The 18,403-nt window shown below is 41.0% G+C and overlaps 1 pseudogene; it reads left to right on the plus strand.

The window, feature by feature from the left end:
• The first annotated feature begins 430 nt into the window (after positions 1-430).
• On the plus strand, positions 431-3,697 carry LOC136142209 (AFG1-like ATPase pseudogene; annotated as a pseudogene).
• The last annotated feature ends 14,706 nt before the right edge of the window (positions 3,698-18,403 follow it).

The following is an 18,403-nucleotide window of genomic DNA, read 5'->3' on the forward strand; positions in this document are numbered from 1 at the left end:
CTTGCATCTTCTCCATCCTTGCCTCCATTCTTTTTCCGAGATCCTGGATCACCTTCACTTTCACCATTCTGAATTCTTTTTCTTGAAGGTTTCCTATCTCCACTTCATTTAGTTCTTTTTCTGGGGTTTTATCTTGTTCCTTCATCTAGGACATAATCATTTTGTCTAACTTTCTGTGGTTGTGGTTTTCATTCTGCAGGCTGCAGGACTGTAGTACTTCTTTCTTCTTCCGTCTGCCCTCTGGTGGATGAGGCTATCTAAGAGGCTTGTGCAAGCATCCTGATGAGTGGAACTGGTGGTGGGTAGGCAGGGCATGCTCAGTAAAACTTTAATCCACTTGTCTGCTGATGGGAGGGGTGTGTTCCCTCCCTGTTGGTGTTTGGCCTGAGGCAACCCCACACTGGAGCCTGCAAGCTGTTTGGTGGGGCTAATGGGGGCCTCCGGGAGGGTTCACACCAAAGAGTACTTCCCAGAACTGGTGCTGCCAGTGTCCTTGTCCCCATGGTGAGCCAAAGCCACCCCCCACCTCTGCAGGAGACCCTCCAACACTAGCAGGTAGGTTTGGTTCAGTCTCCTGTGGGGTCACTGCTCCTTTCCCCTGGGTCCTGGTGTGCATGAGACTTTGTGTGTGCCCTCCAAGAGTGGAGTCTCTTGTTTCCCCCAGTCCTGTGGAAGTCCTGCAATCACATCCTGCTGGCCTTCAAAGTCCTGTTCCCTGGGGATTCCTTCTCCTCTTGCCGAGCCCCCAGGTTGGGAAGCCTGACACGTGGCTCAGAACCGTCACTCCAGTGGGAGAACTTCTGTAGTATAATGGTTCTCCAGTTTGTGAGTCGCCCACCCAGCAATTATGGGATTTGATTTTTTCATGGTTGTGCCCCTCCTACCATCTCATTGTGGCTTCTCCTTTGTCTTTGGATGTGGGGTATCTTTATTTGTGGGTTCCAGCGTCTTCCTCTCAATGGTTATTCAGAAGATAGTTGTGATTCCAGTACTCTGGCAAGAAGGGGTGAGCACACATCCTTCTACTCCCCCATCTTGAGCCAATCTTCCATAAATGTTTAAATAATAAGCTTTAATATCAATAGTATATTTATGTTAAAATAAAACTTAATTTTCTTTCATCTGCTATGAAGACAGGGTTTCTTTGACTGTAGGTCTGCTCTTGATAAGAGATTGGGAAAGGTTTTTCTGTACCTTTTAAATAATCTGCCTAGAAAGGTGATAGTTTTTCTCCTTCCAAAATAATTTCCTGTGCTTCATGTTGTGTTTATCATGTCTTTCATTACATAAGAAAACTGTCTTCTCAGTATTAAAATAGCTAAGTTTTGCTCACAACTATGTAACCTGCTGTATTTGCTTTTAAATTCTTTTATTGTCACTTTGGTTAAATAGATAATTAAGTATTGCTCCATAATGATCTGTGATCCCATTTAGTCAAATGTCCCTTTCTCTTAAACTATCTATAACCCCATGTTACTTTGGGGATCTCAAGAAGAGATAAAAAGAGCAAAAATCATTAGAAAACCTTGGTGTCTACTATTCATGGATAAGTACTCTTAAGAGGTGAGTGTATATTTGTTTTCAGAAATTTTGTTATGCAAATATAACCTGCAGTTTTAAGATGAGCAATGAGATGATACCCTACATACGGTTTTGTAAACTGCTTTTTTTCTACAAACATCATATTATGGAGGTCAATTCAAGCCAATCAGTATAAGCCCACATAATAATAAAATGGCCTTAAGCACTAATGGTCAATTTAGGTATGATAATAATAAGAATGGTTAATATTATTACTGACTTCCTCTGGCCCTACAGTGTTGTAAGTGCTAAACCTATACTTGGTCATTTAATTCCCACCACGTCCTGTGAGGAGAAGCTACTGTTTCTGAACTGTAACCATCAGGGAACTGAGGCACAGTGATGGCAGTGCTAGCCAGTCACAAGATTAAGATATGAACCAATTCTGCATGGCAGCTGAGCCCCACACCTAACTAGTGCACACTAGTGCTTCTCATCTGATAACATTACTGTTCATCAGGGCACAGCGAAATAAAACTAACGTCCCATGGTTTTTTCTCAGTTAGCTGGGCAAAAGTTTAAACGACAGATCTTAATCAGTGTGGTTTGGAATTTGGAGACCTGTGTCCCGTTATATTGTGGAAGGGGCTCCTCCAACATTCTGTCTCCCTTCCTGTGCCTCAGGGATGTTCCCCTACTAAAGTGGATAACTTCCCTGTGCTTGGAGCAGAAAATGTTTATGTTTCTCCAGCCTTTTTAATATTTTGTATAATTTCAAGGGCAATGGGAATTTATCACAGTTAAAAATAGATAACATACAAAGGGAAATAAGATAATAATACCTCAAAGCCCACCATCTGAAGAAAAGCCCTTCTAGGCGCTTAGCGCCGAGCCGGCTGAGAGGAAGATGTGTTGGGTGCAGGGCTTGGGCTGCTGCCCTCGCCCCTTCGGTCACCGCCCCTGGAAGCCCCTTTTGTAAAGCCTATACAGTTCAGACCCCCAAGAGTATGTCTCCAACTGCTGCTACAGAGGTTTATTCAAAAGCTTTAGCTGTTTGCCATGGACCACTGGACCTCTGTGACTTTCTGATCAAAGCTCGTGAGCTAAAGGACGATGAACATCACAGAAGAGTCATACAGTGTTTGCAGGAATTACATGAGGACCTTAAAGGATACAGTATAGAGGTAGAAGGCCTTTTCTTTCTAAGGTACAGGGAAAACAATGGTGATGGACGTGTTTTATGCTTATGTGGAAACGAAGAGGAAAAAACGGGTTCATTTTCATGGTTTCATGCTAGATGTTCACAAAAGAATACACCACCTTAAACAGAGTTTGCCATAAAGGAAACCAGGACTCATGGCTAAATCATACGATCCAATAGCTCCTATAGCTGAAGAAATCAGTGAAGAAGCATGTCTCTTATGCTTTGATGAATTTCAGGTCACTGACATTGCTGATGCCATGATTCTGAAACAGCTTTTTGAAAATCTGTTCAAAAATGGGGGTCATCGGGCTTCCCTGGTGGCGCAGTGGTTGAGAGTCCGCCTGCCGATGCAGGGGACACGGGTTCGTGCCCCAGTCCAGGAAGATCCCACATGCCGTGGAGCGGCTGGGCCTGTGAGCCATGGCCGCTGAGCCTGCGCATCTGGAGCCTGTGCTCCGCGACGGGAGAGGCCACAACAGTGAGAGGCCCGTGTACCGAAAAAAAAAAAAGGGGGTCGTTGTTGTGGCAACATCCAACAGGCCACCAGATGTTCTCTATTAAAATGGACCCCAAAGAGCTAACTTTGTACCATTCATAGCTGTCCTGAAGGTCTCTGAGGCAATGAGAGAGTGGAATGCATGTATGCGGGCAATGCTGTATTTCTTTCTGGAATACTGTAATATGGTCCAGCTAGATTCTGGGATAGATGATCAGAAAAGGGAACTTCCTGCTGCATGAGATCTCTACTATCTCACAAGTGAAGCTGACTTGGAGGCTGTCATGGATAAGTTGTTTGATGAGCTGGCTCAGAAACAAAGTGATTTAACTAGACCAAGGATTCTAAAAGTGCAAGGCAGAGAGCTGCGGCTGAATAAAGCCTGTGGAACCGCTGCCGACTGCACATTTGAAGAGCTATGTGAGAGAGATCCCATCCAGGATACCACATTACCTTTAGTCATCATGCCTCCTTAGATTCCTCTTAGTTGTGACAATTTCTCAGACTTTCCTTCTTTTTGATGACCCTGACAGTTTTGGGGAATACTGGTCAGTTATTTTGTAGACTGTCCCTCGAATGGGATTTGTCTGATGTTTTTCTCATGATTTGACTGGAATTGTGGGCTTTGGGAGGAAGACCACGGAGGTCAAGTGCTATTTTCATTAGATCATATCAAGGGCACATATGATCAATGTGACTTAACACTGTTGATGTTAACCTTGATCACACTTGTCTGAGGTAGTGTTTGTCTCCACTATAAAGTTACTCTTTTCCCCCTCTTTCCATAGTGAACTCTTTGGAAGGAAGTTCTTGCTGAGTTTTCATGTAGCAACAAAGAAGAAAATCCACAATTATTTAACAAGGCTGTTAAAATACTTTCCCCTTTTCCAGCTACATATTTGTGTGAGGCTAGATTTTCTTATATGACTCAACCAAAGCAACATATAACAATAGTCTGACTGTAGAAGCAGGTATGAGAATTCCACTACCTCCTATTACGCCAGACATTAAAGAGGTTTGCCCAAAGCATAAAACAATGCTACTCTTCTTACTATTTTCATTTTAGAAGTATAATTATTTTCATAAAAATGTTATTTCTGTTAATTTTATGGGTTGAATATAATGGTTTTATCATTGTTATTTTAAATAAATTAATAAATATTTTATTTTTAAAAAGCCCTTCTAATGTTTTCATCTGCATTATATTCCTCCAGAATTATACTTATCCAGGTATTATATATTTATACATGTATGCATACATTTATATATTTACATACAAATCATAAGATCTCATCTTACGCTTAATCTTATAACTTATCTCACTGTAGTGGGTTGAATTGGGTGCCCCCCAATATTTCCAAATCATAGCACCCCCATACCTTAGTTGGACATAGGGTCTTTGCGGATATAATGGTTAAAGATCTCAAGAGATGATCGGATTTAGGATGGTCCCTAAACCCAATGACTAATGTCCTTATAAAAGAAAGGAGGGAGATTTCACACACAGAGGGAAGGCCATGTGAAGACAGAGGCAGAGACTGGAGTTATGCTGCCACAAACCAAGGGAAGCCAGGAGCCACCAGAAGCTGGAAGAGGAAAGGAAGAATTCTCCTCTGGGGCTTCCTTGGTGGCGCAGTGGTTGAGAGTCCACCTGCCGATGCAGGGGACGCGGGTTTGTGCCCCGGTCCGGGAAGATCCCACATGCCGCGGAGCGGCTGGGCCCGTGAGCCATGGCCGCTGCCTGCCAACACCTTGATTTCAGATTTCCGGTCTCTAAAACTATGGGATAATGCATTTCTGTTGTTCTAAGCCACGAAGTTCCTGTTAATTAGTAACAGCAGCCCTAGGAAACAAACACACTCACTAACCGTATACCCCAAATGTCATTGATTGTGAATAAACACCACTCTGTATCCTGTGTTTTTGTGTGTGCCTGTGGGGATAGTAATGATAATAAAGATATATGCAAAAAATAAATATGGCTAAATTTTTAAACTCCTAATGATTTTTACTGTATTGATTCATTTAATGCTCCAGGCACCCCTAAGAGGTAGATACAGTTGCTCAACCCCATTTTCTGGATGAAAAACTGAGGGACGGAGAGAACTTGGCCTAGGACTACACAGTTAGAGAACAGGACAGCTTGGGTTTGTACCTCACGCTCCAGAGCCTGGGAAACTGTCAAAGATTTGTTGTTAAGTAACAGAAGCAGTCTGCATAGCATGTATAATTTAGGAGGTCATTAAGGCAATTTTCATGTATTAACATATTTAAACAAATAGCTGGACCTAGTGACCTTGGTGAGAGCACGTTCATTGCAAGATTCAATAGTGCAGTGAGATAAGAGGTTAGTGGGAAGTGAAGAATGTTAACCGGGAATGCAGAAAATGCTTTCTGGAACTTTGATTTTGAAGGACGGGGGAGAAAGGGAGAGAGAAACAGAGGCAGACAGAGAGAGAGAGAGAGAGAGAGAGAGACAGACAGACAGACACAGAAAGAGAGAAGGCCTGTGACTGAATGGGGAAAAGGGGTCCAAAGAGGGATTTTCTTTTACATCTTCAGTTCCTTGAAAGTATAAAAGTTAACATTGCAGGAGTCATGTCATCTCAGATTTAACCTTTGAAAGAAATTTCCCATATTTCCCTCTTATTTCCACTTTAGAGTTAATGGGATGCCTCCAATGAACAGTATGGGTTTTTGAGCTCAATATATATTGAGCTATGAGTGATAGGAAGAATGGATAATTGTGTGTCAAAGAAATGGTAGTAATTTGTGGATCTTTGCCTCTCAGGGAGGCAGCAGGTGGCTGAAATCCTGGTGCGACATGATCTGAGGACCCCTGCACAGTTGAATGGGAAACAAGTATAGAATTTTCCTATAAACGTATTAACATACAGAGCCGTCCAGGAGAAGCAATTAGACAAACACCGCAACTCGCTGCCCTGGTGCCATCTCTCACTGAGCTCACCAGGTGAATCAAAGGCAAGCCTGTCTTCCCAGCGTGGGGAACTGGGTTAGGGTCTGCTCAGAGGCACAATGTTGGGCAGCTCTTAGGAGCTTCTGAGTCTCCCACGAAACTAGAGATCCTTCTGTCTTTAAAACTTTGAACTCAAGGCATACCAGAGAGAGATTTGCTTCCTTCATAAACATATCTACATTCTCATTAGGAGAAAGACTGAAAAATACCTTTCTACAGTGCCTGCCTTAGCCCTAAGACTCAGCCAGCCCCTGCTACTGAGTCTTGACGTTTAAAGAGCCCTTGAAGTCCCACAATGTACCATATACTTTGAACAGGTTTTCTCATTTTCTCCTTGGGATGGCTGTGTGACAAAAGGATCCCAAGTCCCATTTCATAGACAACAAAGCTCAGGCTCATAGAACCGACAGCACCTCTCCAGATAAGTGGCAGGATTCAAATGAAGTTACATCCCTTGCCCTAAGGAGAGAGAGGACACAGGGCAGCCTCCCTTTGAGAAAATGGGCTTCCAAGGCTTGAGAAGTGAGCATCTTACACTCCCCTGATATTGTGGCCCCATGGGTACTCACCCAAAAATCCCTCTTGACGATGAAGATGATAGGGCACGTATGTGTGCACATACATTCTTCACGTTATAAACATTCATTACATTCAATTTTATAGAAGAACAAAGTAGCTTTTAAAATTGAATTGACGGTGTGTGTATGTGTGTGTTTCTATATGTCCTATGGCTTGTACACTCCACTTCACAATCTTTATCTTCATATCGGACCAGAGCTTGATTCCTATCTCAGATTTAGATATGCCAGAAAAATGGTAGATGCAGAGAAATTGCCACCAGTAAGTGAGAAAAATTCCGGAAAACACTGGCTAACACCATTAACCCAGAGCCCAAACTTCGTCCTCACTCTCCTCGGCCAAGCTCCCTGGTCGGAGCCTCAGAGCTGCAATCCTGGACCTGACCAGCAGGTGGCTTCCACCTCCATTTTTCTTTTACAAAGAAAATGAGCACATGAGGCCAAGAATAAGAAGATCTTGGAATGTTTTGTTTACTAAGACACTAATTATGTTTGTGAAACTTATATGTATTACTAGAGCAGTCCCATCTGCTGTTGACCCGAAAAGAACATCGAGTTCATTGAGGTATCTCCTTCCGTCCTAAGCGTAGGTTGAAGTGTCCACACTGCAGACGGGGGGGTCCCTCCCAGAGAGTAGGGTGTTCACCCTCCACCCCCACCCACCCCGTAGAGTCTGTCCAGAACTTTTCCCACTCCCTGTCATACCCTGTCCATGACACTGGACACAGCCGCCAAGACCCCGCTCTGGAGCCCCATTCTCTCTTCCACCTCCCACCAGTCCTGTAAAGCCCTTCAACAGCCGACCGTGGCCAACACGCTACTGCCACCTGCTATTTCGTCTTCGTATTCAAGACCCGGAGTATATGTTTTTACACTCTTCTTTTACACCTAACAGGTTTTTCAGACAAAATTAGAATCATTCTATACATAGGTTCATGGGCTGGGTTTTGAGGAAGAGGATGGTATTTTTTTGCTCTTTGAATGAACGTCTTTGTAGAGAAGTTTGACAATGGAGGTACGATGGTGCCACCTCGTGACAGTGGACTGAACTGCAGCATGAACATCGCTGAGCCAGAAGGTGGGAGGGAAAGGCCTAAATCCAGAGAGCTTTCTGGAAGTCTGGGTGGAAAAGGGACACACTCCGGGTACAGGGATACTGAGGTATCTAGACAGAAAGTGCAGCCTCTTTCTACGCTGAGTAGAGCTGAGTAGAGTAAAGCTCTATGCGATTTCAACAGAACCATTTTTATTTTTATGTTTTAACAGAAAGATTTTTTTTTATTTTTAAAGACCTCTGGATAAAGAGGTATACACCTGTATAAGCAAAACTGGATCCCTGTCATTTATGATCATTGTAACCCATCTTGGCATTTATTGTGACCATATTTCCATGTAGATGAGTTTCTGTGATAACATTTTAAGTTACTTGACAATAAAATTTCACTTTTTGTGTGTGTGTGTGTGTGTGGGGTACACGGGCCTCTCATTGTTGTGGCCTCTCCCGTTGTGGAGCACAGGCTCCGGACGCGCAGGCTCAGCGGCCATGGCTCACGGGCTCAGCCGCTCCGCGGCATGTGGGATCTTCCCAGACCGGGGCACGAACCCGTGTCCCCTGCATTGGCAGGTGGACTCTCAACCACTGCGCCACCAGGGAAGCCCTCACTTATTTTTTTATATTGGCCTGTTGTTGCATTATATGAATGCTCCAGAATTCACTTTTCCAGTACTAGTGATGTAAATATAGTTCCTTTACCACGTTTTCTATTACAAACTATAGTGCGCTTAACATTCTTGTTCATATAGATGCAGATATCTTAGTAAGCATTTTTATAAGTTCCGGAGGTGTTCTTTCAAAACAATGAAAAAACTATTTTATTTGAACAAACTCTTACTATTTTATATTTCTAACAATACTATATGAAAATTCCTGTTTCTGCACACTTTAGAAATAATGTGAATCGCTGCTAATCTGATAGGCAACAAATCCTCCCTCCTTGTCGTCACTATAACTCGTTTTTGCTGCCTGACTAGAATTCCATCCTATGGATGTGACATAATGGAGTCTCACAACCTCGTGTCATTTGGAATTCAGTGTTCCTTATATTCCCCATTGTCAAGGCTGTGTGGATGGCATTTAACTGCGCTGAAGGGCACAGTTCAGGATTCATGTGGCTATTTGCACATGAGCGGAATGTGTCCTCTTTGAGCACACATTGCGCTCTCTTGTGAGAGTCCTAGGATTCAAAATGCAGCCTGGTCGATGTATGTATATGGTGTGAGTGTGTCAGTGTATGGGTGCATGTGTGTGTGTGCGCACTGGCAACCACATTTCCTTCTGTTTCTTTCAACCCCTTCATGGCCTTGCTTCTCATTCGCTCTCCCTTCCTAAATCCAGGCCCAGGAATGAAGGTAGGGAATTATCAGGATGGCAATCCTTATAACCAGCTCCTATCACCATCCTTAACTACGTCCGTCCTGAATGTAACTTGCTTGTTATGGTGGTACAAAAGAAGACCAGGCCAACATCATACTTTATTTTTCATTTTTAAATTTTAAACAGCTTTCTTTGGGTAAAGTTTACAGGCAATAACGTTCACACATTTTAAGGGTACAGTGTGATGATTTTTAGTAAATGCATGCAACCATCACCATAACTGAATTTTAGGCATTTCTGTAGTTCCCAAAACTTCCATAATGCTTGAAAACACTGAAGCCCCGTACCCATACTTAGTACCAGGCAAGCACTGATTTGCTGTCTGTCTCTATGGGTTTGCCTATTTTGAACATTCCCTATAAATTGAATCATATAGTATTTGGTATTTTATGTTTGACTTTTCACTTAGCATAATGGTATCAAGGATCGTATATGTTGTACATGTATCAGTGCTTCATTCATTTCATGGCTGAATAATAGTTTGTTGTATGACTATGCCAAATTTCACTTGTGCATTTCTCAATTGATAGGCATGTGAGTTGTTTCCACTTTTCGGGTGTTATGAGTAATGTTACTATGAATATTTTTCTCCGATTTTTTATGAAGACGTGTTTTTATTTCTCTTGAGTATGTAACTAGAACCGGAACTGCTGGGCCATACGGCCCCTCAACACGTGAGACAACATTAAAATTTCAGATGACTTCATTCCATAATTGGAAATACCTTGAGAAAAAAAAAAAAGAGACAGGTGAGACAGAGTCTAGTGAGGAGACCCTAATAAACATTGTTATCCTGCTGTAGACCTATTTGTAAAATCCCTTTCAATGATGCAAAAGTATGAGACATGTGGGGGACATTTTCAACTTCATTTGAAAGCCTACTGTCTATAGCACACACTTCCCCATTACCTGACTTGGTCTCCATGGAAGGTGTTTTACAGTTCTAGATTTCAGGTAACTGACAGTATCAGTTTGCAATGTAATCCTTGTCTGTAGACAAGCAACTTAATTGTATCCTGGCTAGGGAAACCTCTGTCTCCATTTGGCCATGCATTTCAACACTCATGATGTATAAATGTGACAAAAAGGTGGTTGTTGACTTTGGCAAGATAAATTTCAGTGGAGGAGTGGAGGGACGTCCCCATTAGATGAGAGATGAAGACTGAGTTGCAGGGGAGGTCGGGGGATGTGAACTGAGTATCAAGAATTCATTGTAGATCTTTAGTTGCAGAGTGCAGAATATATATGTAAAGAGGTCAGTAGCCAGAAATGTGGACAGAGGCCCACAGCATTAAATGATGTTCTATAATCACCATTTATAAGATACTTGAGCAGCTTGAAATCTCAATGAGAAGGATCTATCTCTTCTTAGATTTAACATCTGAATTGACCACACCAGCCTTCCCACACTTTATTTCCTTGTTTCCATTCTGGAGAAGCCTAAAACTTACTGAAGGGATAGTGTAGAGTTTCTTCTTAATGTCTGTTAAACGTATGAACGGATGAATAGGTGAATGCACGACGTGTCAAAGATGTGCTAAGAATTTAAGGATTTTTATCCCTGAGTGCAGAGCTCCTCATGCAGATGACTGAGCCCATGGTGGTGGGTGGCTGAGAGGATGCAGCTTCTCAGGACTCTGCAACTGACAGCTGCAAGATGGGAGCCCTCAACTTCAGTGTTCAGAGGCACATTTAGGCAGACTGCCACACCTTATGTCCTGGAGGGATCCATCCCTGACCTGAGCAGGTGAGTTCACAGACAGGCTTGCCTTCCATCTGGGGGAACGAGACTACTGTCTGCTCAGAAGCTTGCTGTGGTCCAACTCTTGTGCCATTTCGAAAGACTCAAGAACGAGCAGATCCAGCTCCTCTCTAAACTTGAGCTCAACATATATCACAAAGAGATATTCTCAATCTCTTTCTAGGGATACACATTGTCCTTAGGAGGCCCCAGAGGACACACACACACACACACACACACACACCCTGGAGCCTTCATGCAGGCAGTAGCCCTAGGAGAACTTGCTGGCTTATAAGGCCGTCACTCATGGTTTGTTAGGTTGCCGATGTCACTGGACCTTTTTGCATTAATAACTAATGCAAATGATGATTAGCAGAAGAGTCTGCATACTAGGGATACTTTTAAATAACCTTACTATCCAATTAAATCTGATGACAATAAGAGAATTTCTATGTTCATGTTTTTCAAGTGTAACAATAAACTACTGAGAATTTCCAGTGTGGGGGTGCATATGGGGAATCCTACAAAGTCTGATATTGCTGATGTACAATACAACTTTTTCACAGGTTGATTTATCAATATGCATTAATGAATCCAGGAACTTTTGACCTTCATGCATTTGGAGACTGTTCCTTCAATTATTCATCCTCAGCATAACACCTGTCCCTCTATTATACTGTGCATATTCCTTATGTTGTCTGGGAATTCACTTTCAAACACTAATGACCTAACCACATTCCCTTGTCTCTACAGAACAGGAAATTGAAGTACAGTGATGTTCACCGACTTGCATAAATACAAGCAGGACTATCAGCCTGGCACCGGAAGTGAAGACAGATTTCAGAAGTGACCCAGATCAGCAGGAAAGCAAGACTTATTTGAATACAGTGTCGTGTGTAGCTGAGCATCATGCAGTCTGCACTTGGACATACAGGGTGTCAGTCTCTGCTTTTCCTCTTAAGAGAAGGATGACCCCCAGCCAAGTTGCTTAACCTCTGTACATTACTGTTTCTCCAGCTACAACATGATGTAAAGACATGTTATTCTCTACCTTCCAGGAATGTTGTGGAAAATACATGAGATAGAAAAAATGCATGCATTCACAATAGATAAGTCCCTATGATTTTCTGGGCCAGAGGTCCTGCCCTAACATATAACGCTTCCGTTCCAACCACCCTAAGACTATTCACAAATGGCCGTTCAAGTACAAAGTAATGCAAGGACTTATGCCTACTGAATTCATTCAACACAGAGTATAATAATGTCTGAAGTGTAGATTGGAAAGGAATTACGTAGAAATAATAGCTTCTTCCATCCCATCTAAGGTCTCCAAAGTGCTTTCCCAGATGGTACCTCATTAGCCTCTACATCTGAGAGGTTTTATCCAAAAGAATGGCCAGCATAGGGGAAACGATTTACCCAAGAACCTATGATGTGCCTGGCCCCCAGTGATTTACTGTAGTGTTCTTCTGCAAAGCCCATTCTGGCTGGGTTACAGTACATGTTATTCTTTTTTTTTATTATTGAAGTATAGTTGATTTACAATGTTGTGTCAATTTCTGCTGTACAGCAAAGTGATTCAGTTACACATATATATTCCTTTTGACATTCTTTTCCATTATGGTTTATTACAGGATATTGAATATAGTCTCCTGTGCTATACAGTAGGACCTTGTCGTTTATCCATTCTATGTATAAATAGTTTGCATCGGATAATTCCAAACTCCCAATTCGTCCCTTCCCCACCCCCTCTCCCGCTTGCCAACCACAAGTGTGTTCTCTGTCTGTGAGTCTGTTTCTGTTTGATAGGTAAGTTCGTTTGAGTACACATGTTATTCTTAAGAAATTAACATAATTATTAAAAGTGGAATGGGAAAAGATATGAAATAATGTGAAATGGACCAATGGTTTTCTTTCACACACCCAATGGAAATGCTGGAGTCAGTTTTCCTTTCTCCTAAATTATCTGAGAAATGACTCCAGCACAGAGAAATGACACTGAAGTGAATACGTAATGAAAACTTATACGTTTCCCTTCCATTTAATATTTCCACATTATTGTCTTATAATCATGCTGTTTGGATTGTATCAAGGGGATCTCCTTTAAAGGAAGGTCAGGTACGAGATAAGACTATTCATCCCTATTCAGCACTATATGTATCATCTGCCCAACTGACCTTTTGCTCCTCACAGTAATTGTCTAATATGGATAGAATTGTTTCCATTTTACAAGTGAGGAAAGGCAAATTCAGAGATACTGTGACGCAGCTTTTATAAAATTTCCCATCTGCTTTTCACATCCCTTTTTTGCAGCCTCTAATGATCATTGCCTCGAGCTACATTTCATAAAAGGTTGCAAAAGCATGACGTACAAATTCTTTAATTGCTTCTGCATGTATTGGCGGAAATTCTTTGATAAAAGAATTCTTCCCTCAACAACTATGCGTAGGTATAACAAGCACAGGAAAGGCAACGTGTATATACAGTTCACTGGCAATATTTGCACTTTCAAAAATCAGGTGTTTCCCTAGGATTCTCAAAGGTGAGCAGTGAGATGGTTTTGTTGGCTTTTTTTTTAGAGTGTCATAGATGTTTCTATATTTGACGTGTTTTAGTGCATCATAGTCATTAATATTTTTGATGTTCAAATTGTTCTGTCTTTGGCCAATGGGAGGCCCTGAGGTTATGAGTCTTTCTGATATAATTTCTGGTATGAGAGTTCAGTCCAGACTCACCTGGTACAATCCTTACCTAGACCAAAAATCAGGCATTTCTCCAAGGAAGCCTGGTTCTTTTAGTGGGAAATTCAGTCTAGGGACTACAGTTACTGATTACTACTGTGTTGGTCATTGTTTCTTGCCCTTTCAGTGCATACAGCCAGTAATATAGGTTTCATATTTAAGAGAATCTACGTCATTGGCTTGCATCCTGGGCTGCTCTTCTGTCCCCTTATAGGTACGCATTTTTATCATCTTTTGTATTAACTGTACAGTTCTTAAAATATAAGGAAATATAACATACACTTGTTTTCTCCCCTTTCATATGTAAAAGCTGTCATATTCTACACCAGTGCTCTCCAACAGAAACTTCTGTGGAGATGGGAATGTTCTGTATCTGTGCTGTTCAACACAGCAGTCATTAAGTACCTGAGTCTTATTCAGGAATTGAACCTTTAGCACCTAAAACGTGGTAACTCTGAGTAACTGATTTTTTAATTTCATGTAATTTGAGTTTAATTTACTGTAAATAGCTACTTGAGGCTAGTGGCCGTCATATTGGACAGCAGCAGCTCCACACACTTCTCTGCACCTGGCTTTTATCACTGAACAATATATCCTGGAGATGACTCCACAACAGTACAGAGAAGGAGTCTTCATTGCTTTTTACAACTGCACAGTCCTCTCAGATGTAGATGGACCACAGTTTATTTAACCAGCCCCTTATTGGTGGATATGTCTTGTTTCTGGCCTTCTGCTGTATGAATTGTTCTGGCAGGAATGGCTTTGTGTTTATGTCTTTTTACATTGTTAGTTTGGGATAGGTTCTTAGGAGAGACATTGCTGGTTCCAAGGGTAAGTACCCTGGTAATTTCATAACACCGTATCAAATCCCCTGGCTAGGAGTTATACCATGTTACATTACCACCAGCAATGTACGTGATTGTCTATTTCTTCACTGACTATGTAAATGATGAGAAGAGGCATCTCGGCTTTTTGGTTTGTTTGTTTTTTTCTTTGCATCTCTTAATCCAGAGTTAGGTTTCACACTTTTTAACATGTTTAAGGAACATTTTTCGGGGAAATCCTTTTTGTATCTAGTGCCCTTTCTCCTTCAGAATGTTCTAATTTGCCCTTGCTTTTCCATAATCTTTCTACTACAAGGTAGATAACCTTTGTCATTGATGTAAGTTGTATGTTTCCCAATTTGTAATTTTTCAGTTTAATTTGCTGATGGGATGCTTTCTGCCTTACAATTTTTAATGAAATCAGGTGTACTATGGTTTTCCCTTATTGCTTCTGGATTTGAAGCCATATTTAGAAAACTTTTCTTCACCACTAGCTTTTAGAGGAATTTATTGTGGATATATGTTTGTGGACAGGAGAGAGAGAAAGGGATCATATTTGAGCGTCAGGTGTAAGAGGAACCCAGAAAAGAAGTGACCGTCATGTGAGAAATATGTGAAAACCATTTCACTAAGAAGTCAAGAGAATTAGGCATTTGGACCAGAGTCTTGGTCCTGTGTTTGTCTTGATAGCTCGGTCTCTACTCTTTTCTGTCTCTTGTGGGTATGGATCCAGGCTCCCCCTGACTGGCAGAGAAGATCTTCATGAAGCAGGAACTCCATGTCACCTCAAATGGACCTGTCAGATGACTAAATGGATAGAACCACCCTCTTAGGGATAAAACATACAAAACCAGTTCCGAAATGTACCACTCTGACAGAGCAAAGGTCTAAGAGAAAGTAAAACCTCCAGCTGGAGCCTGTGAGGAGAAGCAAAACTGAAAGCAACACTGTTCACCTCATCCTTGACTCTCTGAGTGATGTCCCGTCCGGGAAGGTTAAGAGCCTACTCGTCCTATGCAAAAGGACGGGGGTTTGAGTTAGAAGGTGCCACAGTTTCCCAAGTTATAGCCTCTCCCACTAAGCTACATCATTTCCTGTTTCCATGCTGGTTTCCAGGACCCAGGGTCAAGCTTGGACTAATCGTGCTTAGAATGGAGCCTGAGGTCATGGGGCTCCATAGGGTGGGCACTAACATCCATCTGGTTTCCTGGGGGCTTTTCCAGTTATGCAGGTCTGGAGATGAAGAGAGGGAGGTTGGGATGCAGATAAGGAATTGGACTGACAGTTCCTGCCACATGGTAAACACTACACATTAATAAATGAATGAGAAGCAGGGTAGAAACTACACATACGCCCTTTTAGTCTTTCTATACACATCTGAATGTTTCAAAGTAAGTTAAGATCACACTGTACTTGTTTTTTTCCAACAGACTTTGAGGAAACTTTTCACTTCTGTTTTTAAAATATATATTTTCCATTGAGGGGAAAAAGAAAAATGTGTAGAAAATGGAGAGCGATGCCACCTAGTGACCAAAGTCAGAACTGCAGGTGTAAAAGTCTGAACTGGGGGCTTGGCAAAGGATGGGGGATGGAAAGGACTGTGGTGGTGGTGGGGAGGCGAATGAATTTCATCCTAAAGGCAAGATTTCTAGACTTCACACTGGCAGCGATCCTTCTGTATTCATGCCCATGCTGGGATCTTCAAGCACTGGGACTGGAAATCTGGCCCCTAAGTGAACTGAGTAGAAAGCTGCATGAGTTAGTGTATGAATAATTGGTGTAAAGAAATTTGAGACAAAGGGACATATACAAATACACACACATACAAAAAAACTGTCAAGTTAATTCTTTTGATCTGCTTCCGAAGCCATGAATATATGAATAGCGTATTGGTAATCAGTTTGCAATCTTTTGTATTTTCAAACAAACCAAACGTTGTATTTTACTCAATGTTTCCATTCGGGAAACAGCATAGAAATGCAAAGTTATAAAATAAAAACATCTTCTACCTTCAACAATCCACACTCAGTGATTTATTATCAAAGAAATCTGTTTAGTGTCTAAGTCAATAAATGTATTTCTACACTATTATTTTGTGACTTGGCTGCTGATATACCTGTTTAACAAAACTTTATCTCAGTACTTTGTTAGGGCACCAATGAATACTTCTCTTTGTTTAACACGTATGGAAAAATATAGACATGCGTTTTTAGAAACCAAAATTACATTGCCACACCCATCTGTCCCTACCTTTTGCCCACCATAATACAAAGAGAGCTTCTCTTAACTTATAGGTGCCTACTTTCCAGATTTTTCTCTGTATGTAATGCACTAACATATTTAATCACCCTCATATACCCATGTTCATATATATTCTTTTGCAGAAAAAGGGTCATCATATTTTACTTTGTACATCATGACAACCCTGTTCGCTTAATATGATTCATTTCCTATTAATTTATTTAGTTTGGTTTCTTTCCAAGTGGTTTTTCTGTGCATCCGCTCTTGATATCATTGACCTAACTCTACTGTTTAAGAATATTTTGTACATTGAAGAGATAAACCTACGTCTGAATACAATATCCCCCAGATTTTCATACACCTTTTGTGACTTTTGAAATGCACAGGATATCTAATCCTTTTTAATGAGCTTTAGTGTTTTTATTTCACTTCACGTTGTTTTAGAGAGAACTGAATAATAATGCCTTCTGAGATGTCGAATGTCAGTTCACAGGGTAATATGTAACTCCAGATTACTTTGTGTAACTCCAGAGTACTTTGTGTAACTCCAGATTATGAATCCTGGAGCAGCAATTGGTAAGGTTGTTTCTAGGTCACGTTACTTAACTTGTAAGTTCTGTTCCCTGAAATGAATTCAGCAAGGTAGCAGGGTAAAAGATTAATATACAGAAATCTGTTGCATTTCATTACACTAATAATGAAATATCAGAAAGGAAAGTAAACAAATAATCCCATTTAAAATCCCATCAAAAAATGCAATACCTAAGAATAAACTTAACCAAGAGGTGAAAGACCTATATGATGAAAACTATAGGACATTGATAAAAGAAATGGAAGGTGATTCAAAGATATGGAAAGGTGTCCCATGCTCTTAGACTGGAAGACTTAATATTGTTAAAATGGCCATACTACCCAAATCAATCCACAGACTTAATGTAATCCCTATCAAAATACCTGTTACATTCTTCACAGAACTAGAAATAATAATCCAAAAATTTATATGGCACCACAAAAGACCCAGAATTGCCAAAGAAATCCTGAGGAAAAGAACAGAGCTGGAGGCATAACCTTCCCAGACTTCAGGTTATACTACAAAACTACAGTAATCAAAACAGCATGGTACTGGCACAAAAACAGACATATAGATCAATGGATAGAATAAATAGCCTAGGAATAAACCCACCCACCTATGGTCAAGTAATTTTCAATAAAGGAGGCAAGAATATACAATGGAGAAAAGACTGTCTCTCCAACAAGTGATGCTGGGAAAGCTGGACAGCTCCATGTAAATCAATGAAATCAGAACACTCCCTCACACTATATACAAAAATAAACTTGAAATGATTTAAAGACCTAAATATAAGACGTGACACCATAAAACTCCTAGAAGAGAACATAGGTGAACCAATCTCTGACATAAATCGTAGCAATATTTTCTCAGATCAGGGTCCCAAGGCAAAATAAATTAAAGCAAAAATAAACAAATGGGACCTAATTTAAAATCTTTTGCACAGCCAAGGAAGCCATCAACAAAATGAAAAGACAACTTATGGAATGGGAGAAAAATGCTTGCAAGTGATGTGACTGACAAGGGGTTAATATCCAAAAATATACAACTCCATATCAAAATATAAACAACTCAATCA

This window comes from Phocoena phocoena, chromosome X, assembly GCF_963924675.1.
Source record: "Phocoena phocoena chromosome X, mPhoPho1.1, whole genome shotgun sequence".
In the NCBI taxonomy this organism is placed as follows: Eukaryota; Metazoa; Chordata; class Mammalia; order Artiodactyla; family Phocoenidae; genus Phocoena; species Phocoena phocoena.